We start from the raw sequence: 16,991 nt of genomic DNA on the forward strand, positions 1-16,991 counted from the left end.
AGTGGCACAACGCCCACCTCGCAAGCTCGAGGTCCTGAATTCAATCCCCAGTACCAAAAAAATAAAAATAAAAATAAATAAATGAGCCTAACTCTCTGTCAAATCATATAGAAAAAGTCATAGTTCAAGCAAATTTAGGGGGATTTCCCTGATTATCCACACTTACTGGGATATATAGTCTAGAAAATAAAAGGAGCTACAAAGAAACCTCCCACCTGACTTAGTAGGTTTGTTGTTGGTGGCATCACTAGTATGATAATTCTGAAACAATTTGTGTGCATTGTAAGATAAAGAAAAATAGTGAATACATTGACATAGGTAAAAACGAAGTTCTCACTCTGAGAGAAAGATACTGGGGGGGGGCGGGGAAGAAGAACTCAGAGTGTTAGATCAGAGTTAAAAGTAGAAAAGTGAATTCAAGATTTTATTTTCTAGTTCCAGCCACTGAAAAGGCATAGAAATGATCAGGCCCCAGTGGTCACAAGCACCCCAAGACCCGGATCTTACCATTTTCAATACCATTCTCCCTAAAAGGAATGAGGCTCCTCAGAGAAATAACTGATCCCATTCTGAAGCAAACAAAGTCCAAGGTGAGCCTAGAATATCGACTTGTACTAAGAACTCAGAAAGTGCTCAAATGCTAAGGGACACCTGTCAAAGGGACTCAGGAGCCAACTGGAAGGGGACTCCAGTGGCCAAAATTGGGACGAGATAGCTTCAATATTTGTAATGAATCATGACACACCAAGTTACAAAACTCCTAAAACTCATGATGATATTCAAACAGGTAGAGAAGTCTTCACAGAGGAATGCCTGCTAATGAGATAGAAGAATGACAGGGTTAGAAAATTGCCATTTTGCAATGTAATAATTTACTAGCTAAAGGTCATCACTGGATTCTGTTACCATTGGATAAAAGAGTGGTAGGGTAGTTATACAATCAAAATGCAAAGCCTAAGATTACTTATTAATTAAAAGGGGGTAATATTCAGTGGGTAGACACTGAGAGCTACACACCACTTAGATTAGTTAACTTTCCTGTCACTGTGATAAAAAACACTCACAATTTAAAGGAGGAGGGGTTTATTTTGACTCACATTTTCAGCGGGTTCAGTCCATGGTTGACTGGCTCCAAGCAGAAATAGCACGGTGGAAGGGTATAACAGAGGAATGCTGCTCAACTCATGGCAGCCAGGCAGTGGAAAAAGAGAGAGAGGAGGAACTGGGGAAAAGATACACCCCTGTCTTAGTCACTTTTCTTGTCATTGAAATAAAATTTGCAACTTAAAAGCAGAGAGGTTGATTTGGGCTCACATTTCAGTCCATAGTCAGCCAGCTCCAAAGAAGAAACAGCATGGCAGAGGGTCATTTTACAGGAAAAGCTTTCACCAGAAACTGAATAGTACCACTGCTCACTGAAGGAACAGGTACAGATGCAGCCGGAGGCCTGGAGGAGACTGAAGAAGCAGGAGGGATCCTGAGAAGGGGCTGTGGGCTGGTGGGGAGGTCAGAGAGCACATGTCCCCAGAGCCCAAACCTGAACAGCTCCAGAGGAAACAGAAGAAAGGGTCAGAGGGAATAAGAAAGGACTATTTCCCTTTGGTTAGGGTTGTTCCCTTCAGTGTCAGTGTCCCCAGCTGCAACTAGAAGCCTCAAAGTCATGTCCCTGTTTCTCTTCTCTGTGGATCTTCCCAGGATATAGTGCTTCCGGATCAAAATTTGCTGAAATTGACTCCCCTGAGATGTCTGTTCTAACAACTGAAGCAGAATCTACTAAGATGCCCATTTACCACTGAGGGGGGGCTGGGATTTCCTCCCTTCTTATCCTCAGCTCCAGGCCTTGGAGACTGCAGGGCTAGCTGCCAAGCCCCACACTCCGCCCAGAGGTCTCCCTCTCAGGAAGTGTCAGCACATGTGTCCAGCAGGGCCCCCAGTGAGCTCACACCTGGCTCTCTGGGTCACCAAAGGGAAGGGGAAGAAATAAATGTTCAGGAGCAGGGAGAGGACATGGCTGAAATAAAGGAAGAAATTGAAACCATTGAACAAGATGACAGCAACCACAATCATTGATCAAGATGTTGTTCTGTGCCAGGCTCTCGGCTGGGACCATGCCTGGGCTGAATATATCTCTCCCCTCGCCCCCATGGGTGCAGCCCACACTCAGCCATACCACAAGGGAGCATTATCTACCCACCCACCAGTGCATGACCCTCCTGCATGCGGGCACATGGTCAGTAGGTTCCCAGGCCAGTCTTTCTAGTCCTCTATGCCAAGTGTTATCACTGAAGGGAGGAGAGAATGGATGCAAGAATAGTGGGGAATAAAGGCAAAGAAGGTACGTGGATAGCCTGGGCATTCCCTGTGTCCTCCTAGCATCACTTTTGGGGCTGGAACAACAACCACAGAACTCTCTTCCCCTTTGGGCTGTATCCTCAGGGATAGAGCCCTCCTGTCCCATCAGCGATCCTTCAACCAATATTCTCATGGTGATATCTTCTCATGCAGCATGATTGAAGAGGGCAGAAAAGATACATACAACAAAGCTGAGCATGGTGATGCACACCTGTGATCCCAAGACTCTGGGAGGCTGAGGCAGGAGGACCTCAAGTTTGAGCCCAGCCAGGGCAACTTAGCAACTTAGTGAGAACCCATCTCAAATTTTTTAAAAAAGGACTTGGGGTGTAGCTCAGTAAGAAGGCTCTAGATTCAGTTCCTGACACTGCAAAATCAAAAGAAAAAGAAAATAATCCACATAACACAAAACATACACACGCATACACACACTCAAAAAATCCCACTGCCTCGCCTCAGCACCAAAAATTCTACCTCGTTAAGGTTCAGTGGAAACCTATGTAGCTTTTGGTTTTTATCAATACATGTGCACTGGCCACACTGCTGGGAAGCTGAGACTTAAAAGCTTGAGAACAGGAACCAAAGACATCAGTGGTGCAGTGCAAGGAAAAGGAAAAGAGACAAACTGAGCTCTGCCACAGAAAAGGCAGCCAGGGGGCTGGGGATTTAGCTCAGTGGTGCTGCCGACTGTCTCGCATGTGCAAGGTCCCAAGTTTGATCCCCAGCACCAAAAAAAAAAAAAAGGACAGGCAGCCAGGGACTGGTAGGAAGGTCTCTTGAAGAGGTAGAAATCAGGCATGTTAGAGGGGAGGAGCCTCAAAGGTGCTTGGGGTTGTGATTGAGAATGTGAAACCAGACAGTTGGGGCTGAAGCCCCACCCATGCCATTAGATTATTCTGTAGCCTTGGGAAACTTACTCATCTCTTGTATTTCTGTTTCTGTACCTTAGAACGGGGATAACAGCAGCCCACAATAGCAGGGTTGTCTTGCCGTTCCAGCGAGCGAGCCCATGCTTGGTGCTCAGCAGTCCCCAGCACTGAAGGAATGCATGGTAAATGTTCAGTCTCCCATTCATATTAACTGAAGCCTGTGGCCTGCGTGCACCACCAGCTCTCCAGCTGTAAAGTTCCTCTGGAGTCTGCCAAGACACAGGCGGACTCCCATCTCTTGTCTGGGGAAAGCATCTTCCTTCCTTCCTTGAAACATCTGGAGACTTTCCTGGGAGAGGAAAGTTGGAGTGCAAGAAATCCGGGAATCCCAGTGCTCCCTTGGACTGAGAGGGCTGCATCTCAAGGGCACCTTCTGCAGATCTCCACCTTGGCATAACCCAGAGGAGCACTGCAAATTGGTACAAACCCCACAAATAGCAAAGTGCTAATAACTTTCATAATTCCAAATGCACATCCCTTCGACCTAAAAATTTGTCTTCTAAGGGCTTTTCTATAAATGTGCTTATGTGCATGCAAGACAATGTAAATGCTAGGCTATCGAAGAAGGGTTGTTTGTTAGGGCAGAGAGCAGGAGATATCTAAATGTCCATTCATCTGCTCAGTAACTGATGATCCCTCCTCACAATAGAATATTATGCAACTAAAAATATCAAGAAATGTCTATAAATATTATGGAAAGATCTCCAAAACCCACTGTTAGGTGGAAAAGCAAGAATATGGGTAAAGTGAGAAAAAAAGTAACATGTATTATTCCCATATGTATTTCATATGAGAATAGCTTGGGAAGGAAACTCAAGAAATGATAATATCATCTCTTAGGAAAATAACTAAGAAGTCAGAAGACAAGATGCTCATGGACTTCTCTTTCGTACATTCTGAATTTTTAAATGTTGAGAATAAGAGGATTTGGCTCAAAAGCACTGCACCTGTAGTCAGACAGACCTGTTCAGCACCCAGATGCACCCATTTTATCACATTGGACAAGTCAGTCCCATCTCCCTAAGCTTTGGTTTCCACTTATGTAGAACAAGGATGAAAATAATACATGTATTGCAGGGTGGCTGTGAGTGTTCACTGAAATGGTGCTTCCACAACACACTGCGAAAGTGCTGGAGAAAAGAGAGCTTGCAATAAGTGTCAGGTAAATCTAAATCCTATGTGCCTAGGAGGGCCCTGGAGGGTGAGGTTGGGGGCTGAAAGTGGATAGAACAAGAGAAGTGAAAGTAAAGTGCATCTAACACAAGGAGCAGAAGGGCAGGGCCCTGACGCCTGTGTGCTCAGGAATCCGCCAGGCTGTGCTCACCCTGCCCCATGAGAAGTGAGACTCCACTGCCCCGGGAGCTCGTTTCTGGGAGGAAACAGAGCCAAATCTGGCTGATCATTTCATCACACCACACCCTGGCTTCTGCACCCACAAAATCAAGGTCAAAACAGCTGCTCTTCCGGATGTCACAGTGAAGTGTATGGAAGGGGTTGTGTGTGGGCTGGGGGGAGAAATGGGATTCTTATGGGTGACAGGTGCATGGATGCTCAAAAACTGCCTTTACACTTTAATAAAGACTCTTTGCCCTCACTGGGCTCACAGTCTAATGAGAGAGAGAGCAACAGACACAGACACTGACAGAGAGAGTCAGAGAGAGGAGGAGGAGGAAGAGGAACAGGAGGATGAAAAGGAGGGAGGGGAGAGGAGAGAAAGAAGAGGAGGAGGAGAAGAAGAGGAGGAGGAAAAAGGTGAAGAGAAGAGAGGAAGATGAGAAGGGAGGAAGGAGGAAAGAGAGAATTAGAGGTGGATTTGAGTAGATTAGTCCCTCCCCAACCACGTTCCCCTTAAAGAGAGACCTGGTTTACCCGCGTTATCTCCATATGTCGTGAACTCATCGTGGGTGGAATATAAGTTGCTACCACTGACCCCGATTTCAAATGAGGAGGTGGGTGTCAGTGCAGGGAAAGGGTGGCACAGCAAGATGCAAACCAGAGAAGTTTTGTGAAGATCCTGGGGATAGGACAGGAAGGTGGGAGACATCTGTGAGGAGGGGGCACAGTGAGCCATCTTATCCCAGGGCTGGTGAGGCTGGGGGCAGTAACTTTGGGGTAGTGGCAAGTGTCTAAAAGAGGGGGTGATTTTTAGCCCCCCATGTGCTGGGTAGGTCATAAGCAAGTTCTCCTACCTTCTTTTATGTCTTTCTCATGAACCTACAACCATGCTCACAGATGAGATTTCTAACATCCTTTTTACTGCTAAAAGCAAAATACATATAGAAGGGGTGGTGGTGTACATGAATCTATGCATGTGATTAAATGCCATAGAATCGTGCACAAAGACACATCAAGAAAATGAGTACAGCAATTCCCAATGAGAAATGTAATTGTGTTGTATACCTACAATGTACCAAAAAAAGAATTTAATACAAAAAAAAAAAAAAGAAAGAAAATGGGTACACTTGCCGGGGGTGGTGGCACATGCCTGTAATCCCAGCACTCAGGAGACTGAGGCAAGAGGATTGCCGTGAGTTTAAGGTCAGCCTAGGCTACATAGTAAGCTCGAGGCCAGCCTGAATTACAGAACGAGACCCTGTCTCAAAAAAATGGGTACAGTTGTCCCTCAACATCTTTGGATCATTCTCTTCAGGACCCTCACAGATACACAAACCCACCAAGGCTCTCCTGCCAGCAAAATGCCAGAGTATTTGCATATAATAACCTATGCATCTCCTCCCATATACTTAAACCATCTCTAGGTTACTTATCGTACATACTATTGCATAAACTGTTGTTGTGTTTAATTGTTTGGGGACGAATGACAAGAAATGAGTCTGCACAAGTTTAGAATAGATGCAATTTTTATTCCAATATTTTCAGTCCTTGCTTGGGTAAATCGTCAGATGTGAAACTCACAGGAACAGAAGGCCGGCTGCAAAAACTGTACCTGAAAAAGCTGGGGAGACCCGGGGGTGGTCCCTGGTCTGGTTAGTTGTGCTACACTGGTGTTTGTTCTCTAGTTCTGATAATGCACTGTAGTCAGATGCCATCTGTAGAGGAAGCCATGTGACAAATCTGCAGGAGCTCTCTGCACTCATTTTTCAATTTCTTGTGTGTCTATAATTTGTTCAAAGTAAAAAGCTGGGAAAAATCTTACGTGGAAACAGCCTGTTGAAATTGCAGGGCCAAGGTAGAGTTGTGGGAACTTTTCACAGAGCCAGGTGAGTGAAGAGCAGGACATTAATACAGATGGTCCCCAATGTACGATGGTTCAACTCAGGGTTTTTCAAATTTAGGATGATGTGAAAGTGATATGCATTTGGCAAAAACCATGCTTCTTTTCCCGGGTTAGCAATAGGCAGTGAGATCCTCTCTCACATTCCTGGGCAGTAGCACCTCCCTTTCAGCCACAGGCTCACCAGGGGGACAAACCAAGACCCACAGCAGATGGCATTGCTAGCTTTGGTGGGCAGTGTGCTTTGTGTTTTCATATTCCATGGTGTCTACAAAATGACGTGAGTCTTCTGCTTCTGATGAGAAGACAAAGGCAACTATTCTCCAGATGAAATAAGGTAATTGCCCAGCATGAAGGTGGTGAAGCATTCCCATTGCTAGATCCAAATACCCAACACTCACAACTTAAAGGAGGAGGGGTTTGATTTGGCTCATTGTTTCAGAGGGTTCAGTTCCTGGTTGTCTGTCTCCAAGAGAGAAACAGCATGGTGGAAGGACCTGGCAGAAGGGGATGGCAGAGGAAACGTTCTCAACTCATGGCCGCCAGGAAGCAGACAGAGATGGGGGAGGAGCTGGGGACAAGAATGCACCTTTTCAGGTCACATGTTCAGGGACCCACCTCCAACCAGGCCCCAACACCGACCAGCATATTCAGCCATGAGCTCATCCATGGATTAATTAACCCACTGATGAGTACAGGACCTTCAAGATCCAATCACCTTCCAAAGGCCCCACCCATGAATACATGAGACTTTGGGGCAACATTTCATATCTGAAGCATAAGAGGTGACAAGCTAGGAATAGCCACTGAATGAGAGTTAGGACTTTCACCATTGACAATTTCAACCATCTTGAAGAAAAAGAAGAGAATCAGTGATGTAGTGAAATTATCGGGATTGGTTAAATCCACTGTCTTGTTAAAGAAAGGAGCTAGGTTGACTTGATATGGAAGAGTTACTTCTTGGGTGGACAGTACACCAGATAAAGAAGCACATACCACTCAACCTACTGAGGATCCAAGCTAAGCAAGAAATCTTGTTTCCAGCAAGTCCTGGATGGTTCCTAGGCTTCAAAAGGATCACAGTTCTCCTAATGTGAAGGTTGATGATGAGGAAGTAAATGCTGGTACCAAAGATGCCAAAGCTTTTAAGGAAGAGCCTTCTAGGATAACTGTGGATGAGAACTATTTGCCAGAGCAAATATTTAATGCTGATGAAACAAGCTTGCTGTGGGAGTGTGTGCCAAAGCATACATACATCCATCAGGAATCCAAGGCAATGCCAAGTCTGAAGGCACTCAAGGATGGCACGACAGAGCTTTGGGGTGGAAATGTTGCAGAGTTCAAATGAAAGCTTTTCCTGTTCTACCACTCAGAGAACCCTAGAGCACTGGAGGTTGTGAGCATTTCTTATTTATCATCCCCATAACGGGAAAGCCTGGGTGACATCAGCATTGTTTGAAGACTGGTTTTTGAGCAGTGTTATTCTGCAGACTAGAGAATGTTGGCAAAACAACATGCCACTCGTGTTGTCCTGATCACAGACCCACTCCCAGCATTCACTGTGTATTGGCCACAGGTCCTGATGTAAAGGTTTTATAACTGCTGAGAAACACAACCAATGCACCAGGCTCAATAGCGGAGTTTAATGCCAGCCGGTTATACCAAATGTCTACATGGAGTGCTGAAACCACAGAATCTGGTCAACAGTTCTGAGGGTTTGGGAGAAGCCTTCACATCTAAATGTGAACTGAAACATTGCAGCAGCCGGGAAGAAGTCGCATGACTGGCATTTGGAAGGAAGTTTTGAAGACTTGGGTGGACTCATTCAAAGCCATTAGCCTCCTCCATGCAGGCTAGGCTTGGTTGCCAAGGCACTAAAGCAGGGGTGCACGTGTCCGGCAAAGCCTTTGTGATAAGAGCTACTCCACAGTTCTCCATGCAGAGGTTCAGAGACGAACACGAGCTTTCGAAACACAAATAGCCATAGGAAGAGCTAACATTTACTGAGCATTTACCAGGAGCCAAACTTGTCAAATCCTTTTGGAACAGAGACCTGAGTAACCCAGTCATTTAGGAGGTCGGACCTGTCTGTCTCCCATGTAACTCAAGAGAGTCTTGCTGCTCACCTGGCGACTGCTTTAGGCAGAGAGTCAGAGACTCAGTTTTTTTCCATGTTATTTCTCCACCATCACCCAGACTCAGTCCTCACCAGATGATGGAAACTGGGTCAGTGCCATCCCTGTCTGCACACGGTGGGAGGGAGAAGGGCAGAGAGGCCTGAGGCACTGGGCCTGGCACTCAACTCTGTGATGAGAACTCTGTCACCTGGGTTCATCTAACTGCTGTGAGGCTGGGGAGACTGCGAAATGTTTGCCGATTCGACTCTTACATGACTCAGTACGAGGGGGCATGGGAGTTGGTGGGCAGCTGCCCCTCCACCGCACTGCCCAAGGATGCTGACAGCCATCTGATCCATTAGTGTCAGCCAAGAAGGGAGAGCTGGACCCCTTTCAGATAAACTAGATGCTTTGTGCATCTTAACAGGAAGCTGATGGAGATGCAAAAGGCTCTAATGGCAGTGGGGGTTAGGACGGAGCTTACTCCTGGAAACAGTGCAGGATTTACAGCGGACAGGCTGGGATTTGAGGTCAGGTCCTTCAGTTGGGAAAATCACTGAGCCTCTCAGCCCTGGGCTCTCTGGAGGAGGAACTTTGGGGAGATCACAGATATGGCACAGGCTGGTAAGCTGTAAGGAGCTGTCACATGTTAGGTGTTGGTTTGTTCTAAAGATACCCAACATCCCACCACCAAAGCTGCCCTTTGGGGCATAACAGATGGCCTTGTCCAAGGTCTAGGATGAGGAGGAACAGGCTGCAAGGCGCGTGGCAGGTGTGTGTGTACATGTATATATCCACACGTGTGCATGTATGTGCACACACACACTGCTCCAGCCTTCTGGGGACTCTATCATTCACAAGAGTAACTTGATTTTGAGTTAACAAGTATTTATTAAACAGTTGGCTGAAAGCAAATTGGATGTTACACAGGAACCTTATAAATTTCAACAACCCTGCATTCTTCAAATATTGGAACAATATGCAAGACACCTGAGGGATAAGAGGGAGGAGCCCTGGGATGAGGATTACAGAAGGGTGGTTGGCTGCCCTTTTCCCAAGCTCCAATGCATGTGTCCAGCACTAAGTACAAACCAACACATCTTCATCCAAATGACTAAAACACACAACGTGTCCTGGTCTGAAGGAAGATGTACCATAACAGCCCACTTTTGCTGAGTGCTTAGCAATCACCAGGTGCTCACACAGTATCTCATTTCACCCTGGGCACCCTGAAGACTAGCACTACTAGTGTGGCACTGTGGTTGGCACAGTCTAGAGATGCAGAAATGGGAGTAGACGATATTAAACAGGCCATTCAAAGTCACACAGTTAGTAAAGGGAAAACTCAGGTTTGAAGCCAGGCCTGATTGCTGACGCTGTCCCTTAACCACCATGACTGGCTAGCACTTGCTGGCCACAGGCCTCGGAAATGGGCCACTACATTCCACTTTGCTCACCTTGGAGGCCTGTTAGGAGGGTCCATTTGAGAAATGATTTCCAAGATTCACTGTGAGCTTACAAAACTTCATGAAAAAGATTTAAACATCCCTGCCCCACTGTAAGCAGCTGGAGAACATAAAATTGGGAGAGACCAAGACCAAGCCTTTCCTTACTAGAGTTAAAACCAATGTCACTCGCTGTGTTCTTGAAAAGCACAGTGAGAGTGGAACTTAAGTGTTCTCATCATAAGAAATAAGCACATGGCGTAATGCATATTTTAATTAGCTCGACCTAGCCATTCCACAACGCACACATATTTCCAAACATTGGATTGAAAAAAGAGATGGATAAAGCAATCCTTGTCCACTTGCAAACAACTGGAGAGGAAGATGCTGTTGACTTGTCAGGCAGATCAGCTCTAAGCCTAAGCGTGCACAGCTGTCCTCACTACACCCTAGTCAGAAGACCCAGGGATGAGGCACCATGTCCCCACGCTGTGAGGTGTATGGGGAGCCCCTTGTGGATGAAAACAGAGCCCAGCCAACAATCAGCACCAACTGGCTGGCCAGGTGCAGGGTCCCCGGGAAGGCAGCAGCCTCCCAAAAGTCCCTGCATTGAAGACCACTCTGAAACCACCCCCACAGGTCGGGAGAGATGGCCAGTGTCTGCGGTTGGGCTGAGCCACTGAATTTGAGGGTAATTTGTTACATTGCTACAGATCACTACTAGGTAGATCAGAGCCTGTCATACTTCACAGCCGACACGCAAGGTTGAAGGGTATTCATCTGAGTTCTTGGTTTCAAGAAAGAGAAGACATTTCTGGCAAGTGTAAGCCAACAGTGAATGTGTCAAGATTCACCAAATCCATGAGGAAACTGCAAGTCCAGGCTAAGGATCCCTGGCCAGCTGGTGACAGAACTCCAGCTCTGGTCTAGGGGCAGCCAGGCGGGTACACTCATACCTCTGAGGAGCCACCAGCCCTGCCACACACCTGCCTCGGTGCACTGGGGCTGCTGTAACAGAGCCCCATTGGTGAGGTGGCAGAAACAATAAACATTTATTTCTCAGGATCCTGACAGCTGGGAAGCCCAGGACGGATATAAGTGCGAGCAGCACCCATGTCTGGTGAGGGCCAGCTTCCTGGTTGGCAGAACCCCCTGTGTTCCATCCTCACTCTGTGGGGAGCCCAGAGGAATCTGGAGGAGAGAAGCAGGCCTTTTGTTTTGCTTTGCTTTGTTTTGCTTTGCTTTGTTTTGTTTGTTGTTTGAGATGAGGTCTCACTCTGTAGTCCAGCCACCAGTTTGAGCTCACTGTGTAGCCCAGGCTAGCTTTGAACTACAGATGCATCCCAAGGGCTGAGATCACAGACATGCGCCACCACACCTGGCAAAAGCAAGCCTTCTTCTGCTCTTCTTATGAGGCACTAATCCCATTCATGAAGACCTAATTACTTGCCCGAGGCCTCACTTCTTAATGCTATCACATTGGGCGTTAGGGTTTCAACACTGGAACTTAGAGGAACCCAAACTTTCAGTCCCTAACACATCCTCAGTCTACTCTCTCAGGATTCAGTGTCCGGAGTGACAGTGACATGGCTCGTGTCCCAGACCCCTGGCTGCACCGAGGGCAGGAGAGAAAGGATCTGCCCCTTGGTGGAATTCTCCCCTGAGACTTCTCCCTGTGGGGAAAGATGATTTCTGAAAGGAAGTTGGGATGTTACTGGAGAGGGGAGGAGGGTGTTCTGCAGCCAAAATCAGCAGCTGTGCAGCCCAAGGGCCGCTACAGGTTGGTACGAAGAGGAAGGCTTTTAATACTGTTGAACCACACCGTGCATACACTGGGAGTGAATGCTGTGTGTTTGTGGGAAATTGGTCCTTGCAACAGCCTGTCAAGGGAGGTGGCACTATGCCCATCATGCAGAGGGAGAGACAGAGCCTCAGACACATTAAGCAACCTGCTGGGATCTGCAGGGAAGGAGATGAAGTCTGTGAACGCCAATGTCCTTACTCACCACTTTCCCAGGCTCCACAGCTGAGCCTCAAGGGACTGAAACCACATTCTGCTTTGATGAAATCAAATAAATTAAAAGGAGTTCATTAAAGGAAAGAGACAGAAGTGGGATGGAAGAAGTCACCTGATCTTCTGACCAGCTTGGTCGGGGGAGGCGGGGTCCGAGGCAGAGAACCCAGCATGGCAGGCAGGAGGGAGGTTTCCAGAGCTCACAGCTTCCCAGGGCTGCCACCCTGTGGTCTAACAGTGGCCACTCCTGCCTCCAGGCCACAGACGGCCGCTGCAGCCAGAGCCCTCTCAGCCCAGGTTTGTGGAGCCCCAGGGTGGGCTCATAACGGGTACAAGACAGATGTGAAGGCTCTCGTGGTAGGTTTCTGAGATGACCAATGCCACCGTGTCCCCTTCTCCGTCACACACTTTCCTTCTATCCATTTAGGATTCCCCGGGAAAGGATGGTGAGGTGGTGGCTCTTCTCCGTCGCCCTGTCTACTTTCCAAGAAATTTTTCTCTAATCCACTCTTCCCCTCACAGCATTCCCCAGAAATGATTCTGCATTTTCTGATCTCAGCTGACCCAGCTTGTTTGGAAACTAAAGCTATTCCCACCTGAAGGTTGCTAACAAATATTATGCATATTCCTGTCTTTAGGCTGATATCTGTATGACGTTATGAACTAAACATCTAGGATTGATGTTAGCTCTTTGTTGGCCAGAAGCTATAACATCTCTACCAACAAGAAACTAATACGGGCTGGATTACAACCAGCATGAGAAAAATTACTTAAAGATAAGAAAATAAATGAAACCCCACCAAGATTCTAAGCACATAGGCAGCAGTCAGATATGTGCTGAGGAGATGAATAAACATAATTGTATAAGGCTTTAAAGATGATGACAGGTCTCATTAAAAAAAAAAATCTTAGGCTTTTGTATTTCACCATGCCTTATATTTTTGTTTTGTTTTATAATTTGGAGTGGGAAGATCACCATGTGATTAATGTATTTTTAATTTGCCTGTTGGGGATGTTTTAATACCAACATCTCTCTCACTACCCTTTCATGGTATCTTAGACTAATGCCAGTGAAATGGGTAGGGTAGGATACAGAATAAACAACAGTATGACCAGAGAAAGAATCTTTGGCACTGTGGCCTGAGGTCTTTATTGCACACTATACAGTCCCCCTCTGACTAGTTTGAGCAGGAACAATATATTGCAGAAACTTGGTAGTTCACAAATCACCAGACGGAATGAAGGAACACAGTCTAAGCCATACTTCTAGCTCCTCAAGATAAGCACCAGCCTCGTGCCCTATTCAACCCTCTACATTATTCATTTCCAAATCAAAGTCCTGCCTGAGTCCAGCTGGTTAGCAGAACATAAATACATCCTCCATCTGCTAAAGGCCTGGGAAATGTAGTTTGTCTTTTCAGCCACGGCAGTAGAGAAGGCACATGGGGCTGGAGGAGGCTTGTGCCGGGTCCTCACTGTCTTAGTCTGTATAGCTTGTAGACCACAGAAATGTGTTCCACCCAGTTCTGGAAGCCAGGAAATCCAAGATCAAAGTGTTAGTACAATGGGTGTTTGCTGAAGGTTGTTCTATGGCTGATAGATTGCAACCTCACTTGGTGGAAAGAGTGAGGAAGCTCTCCGGGACTCTTACATGCAGAGATTAGTCCCATCCATGAGGGCTTTGACTCCCGACCCAATCATCTCCCCAAAGCTGTCACCTCCAAATACCATCACCTTGAGGATGAGGAGCCCAATGCATGAATGTGGAGAAGATGCAAGCATGCAGACCCCTGAATTACAGAGCCACAAGAGGGGCAGAGCTGTGAGCACCCCCTAAGCCATGTGTGCACTCATGCTTCAGTCAAAGCTTCTCAAAGTCTGCAGTGTTGCCTAGGCACCTGCTGATGGCCTGGCTCTTCTTGTGAAGAGAGTTTGTGGGCTGGGCCATAGCATTAGCCACACCCTGAAGTAGTAGACATCTGTCATATTTTTTGCTTCCCACCAGCTTTGGAGCAGCTTTTCCATGTTTGGGGAACTTGCACATGAGTCTCACCTCCCAACTACTGAAGTCAGAATTCCAATTTTCAGGTGTCTTTCCAGCTAGGACTCAGGCATGTGATCTGGGCTCTGACAGCCTCTTGAGATTTGATGCAGAATGGCATGAACAATCAGGCAGTACATGGAGCTTCCACTCTGGCCAGCATAGACAGCAGTAGAGGCCTCCTCATTCAAAGGTAGTGCTTCCTGACTCAGAAGTTGGCCCTGGTATGGTGACAGATGTGGCTGCAGTGAGCTCAAATTCCTGACATCTAGTGCTCTGTAGCAACAGATGTAGTGGTCTGAGTTCCCTCCTTGAGCTGCTGCTACAACCCAGTTGGAGGCATTGTTCCTGGAAACTACCTCAAATCTATTTCCCAGCCCTTCCAATGATTGCTTACTCTTCAGTATCTTTTAACAAATTCTATCAGCTTTCCATAGAAGGCTGCAGTGTGAACTACGCCTGCACAGAGAGGTGGCCTGGACCTTGTCCCCCATGTCTTTCCTGAGCAGGTGTGAAGAAGCATAAAAGGAAAGTGCCCTTCCCTCTCACTCCCACATCCCAGGAGCTCCTCCAGAACAAGAATGCTCTTCTTCATTGAATTTTTATCACCAACTATTTGTGCAGGGCTTAGCATTGAGAAGGAATTCATTGAGTAGAAATGTTGGATGGATGAATGGATGGATGGATGGATGGATGGATGATCAACTACACTATAAAGTTATACCCAGCTGGATCCATAATCCAGAACTTTGCTCTCCATTCACAGAAATCACTGACTGCACATAGCTACTAAGTCCTTGAAATGTGGCTGGGACAGTTGAGATATTGAGTTCTTATTTCATTATGTTTCAATGAACGAAATATATTTGGGTTTTTTTGGTTGGGGGGGCCAAATCACTTTATTGAGGGGCTTAGAGGTGGGGAGAAGGAGCTGAAAATACACTGAAGACAATGAGATCTGACGTCCTTGGTAGGGCTGGACCTCTCCCATTCCTCCATCACCAAAAGGGAACTAAATATATTTGAATGAATTTAAATTTTAACTTTAAATCTTAACTGATTCCTAATTTCATTTTTTTAAACTTTTCGCTTGGCCAGGAGTGGTAATGCATGCCTGTAATACCAGCACTTGGGAGGCTAAGGCAGGAGAATCATCGCAAGTTCAAGGCCAGCCTAGACTACATAGCAAGACCCTGTCTCAAAAAAACAAAACAAAAAAAAGCTTTTAGCTTCTTTAACTTGTCCATGCAAATGTAGCTTTTCAGCTGAAAATTTTATGAAAGTTAAATATAGATCAAATATTTCCAGTGAAAAGTCAGCATATGTGCTATCGTCCCATGACTGTGACAAAATACTTGTGATAAACAACTTGTAAAGAGGAAAGGTTTACGTCGGATCTTGGTCTCAGCCTATATATATAGGTCTATATATATAGGTCTCAGCCTATAGTTGCCCAGCCCTGCTGCTTTGGGTCTGTTGTGGCACGGTACATCTTGATGGAAAGAGGTCTGCTTACCTCACGGTGCCAGGAAGCAGAAAGAGAGGTCCCAGGACCAGGGACCCAACACCTCTTTCATGGGCACTGGTTCCTCCCACCACCCCCAGTAGCACTGCACAATGGGAACCAGGTCCTGGCCTTGGGGGACAGTTCAGATCCAAATCATAACAATGTACAGATTAGGATGTGCTGTAATTGTAAAGTAGATGCCGGGTGCCAGATATTTAAGATGAAAAATAATTTGAAACATGGCATTCATTTTCTAATGATTATATGTGGAAGTGATAATATTCCGGGTACATTTGGTTAAACAAAGTACATTATTTAAATGGCTATCACCTATTCCTCTTTACGTTTGTGAATGTGACTACTAGAAAACATAAAATGACATTATGTGGCTTTTATTGTATTTCTGTAGGACAGTGCAGATCTGGACATTAGCATGAACCTTGTCCCTGAGCAGTCAGAGGGACACTGAGGACATTCCTCCCCCATTACAGACCAGGTCCTCCTACCTGCTCATCTTCTCCACTTCAGACTTTAGACCTGGGCCTCTATGGCATGCATGCATGAGAGTGAAAATCATGGATTTGGGGGGGACCAGGCAGAGAACCAATCAGGGAAGGGCTAGAGGTAAAGCCATAGCAGTGATCAATTGTTCTATCCAGAGACAATCCCCAGCGGAAAACCCCATGTAACTGTCCCTTGATCACCAGTATGCCACCTGTAGACTCAAAGGAGCCCTTGCCAAACCTCTCCTATGATCGCTTCATTCAAGGGTGAAGAGATTGAAGTTCAGAAGGAAGAGGGCTCTCCTGACCAGCCCAAGAGCCAGGGCTAAACACAAAACCTCTTGATGCCCACTTTAGATGCCAATCCACGTGCTCACTGGGTTTGATTTGAGAAAGGAAGGGCCCCCTACAGGAGTGGTACAACCTGCCCCTACCCCAGGATTCCCAAGCCTCCCTTTGCCCACCCTGGGAACTCAGGCTGAGAAACTGGGGTGGTGGGGCCAGAAGCATTCCATTCCATCTCAGGAGCCCCGTGGCTTCTATTCAGCACCCCTGGAGACCTGAAACCCTTAAAATGGTTTGTTCTGGGGTAGGAAAGAACACAAAGATCCCTCTGGCCTGAGACGGAGGAGAGCCATGGGACACCATGGTGGTCTGCGGGGAGCCAGGTGTTCTTCACAGTCCAAGTCTGAGCTGAGTGATGGGGAGAAGGCTAGGGCACCAACCTGGGGTGACAGGACCAAGAGGAAGGTGGGAGAAGATGAGTGGGGCCAGAGGAAAAGGTAGGGGACAGAAGGGCCAGACTTTCAAGGTTTGCTCCTAAGAAACAGGGAAATAACCTGTCCAAT

Source organism: Heterocephalus glaber, unplaced genomic scaffold (genome assembly GCF_053883595.1).
Source record: "Heterocephalus glaber isolate CG9 unplaced genomic scaffold, H.glaber_assembly_v1.0 deba00001497, whole genome shotgun sequence".
NCBI classification, from domain to species: domain Eukaryota; kingdom Metazoa; phylum Chordata; class Mammalia; order Rodentia; family Bathyergidae; genus Heterocephalus; species Heterocephalus glaber.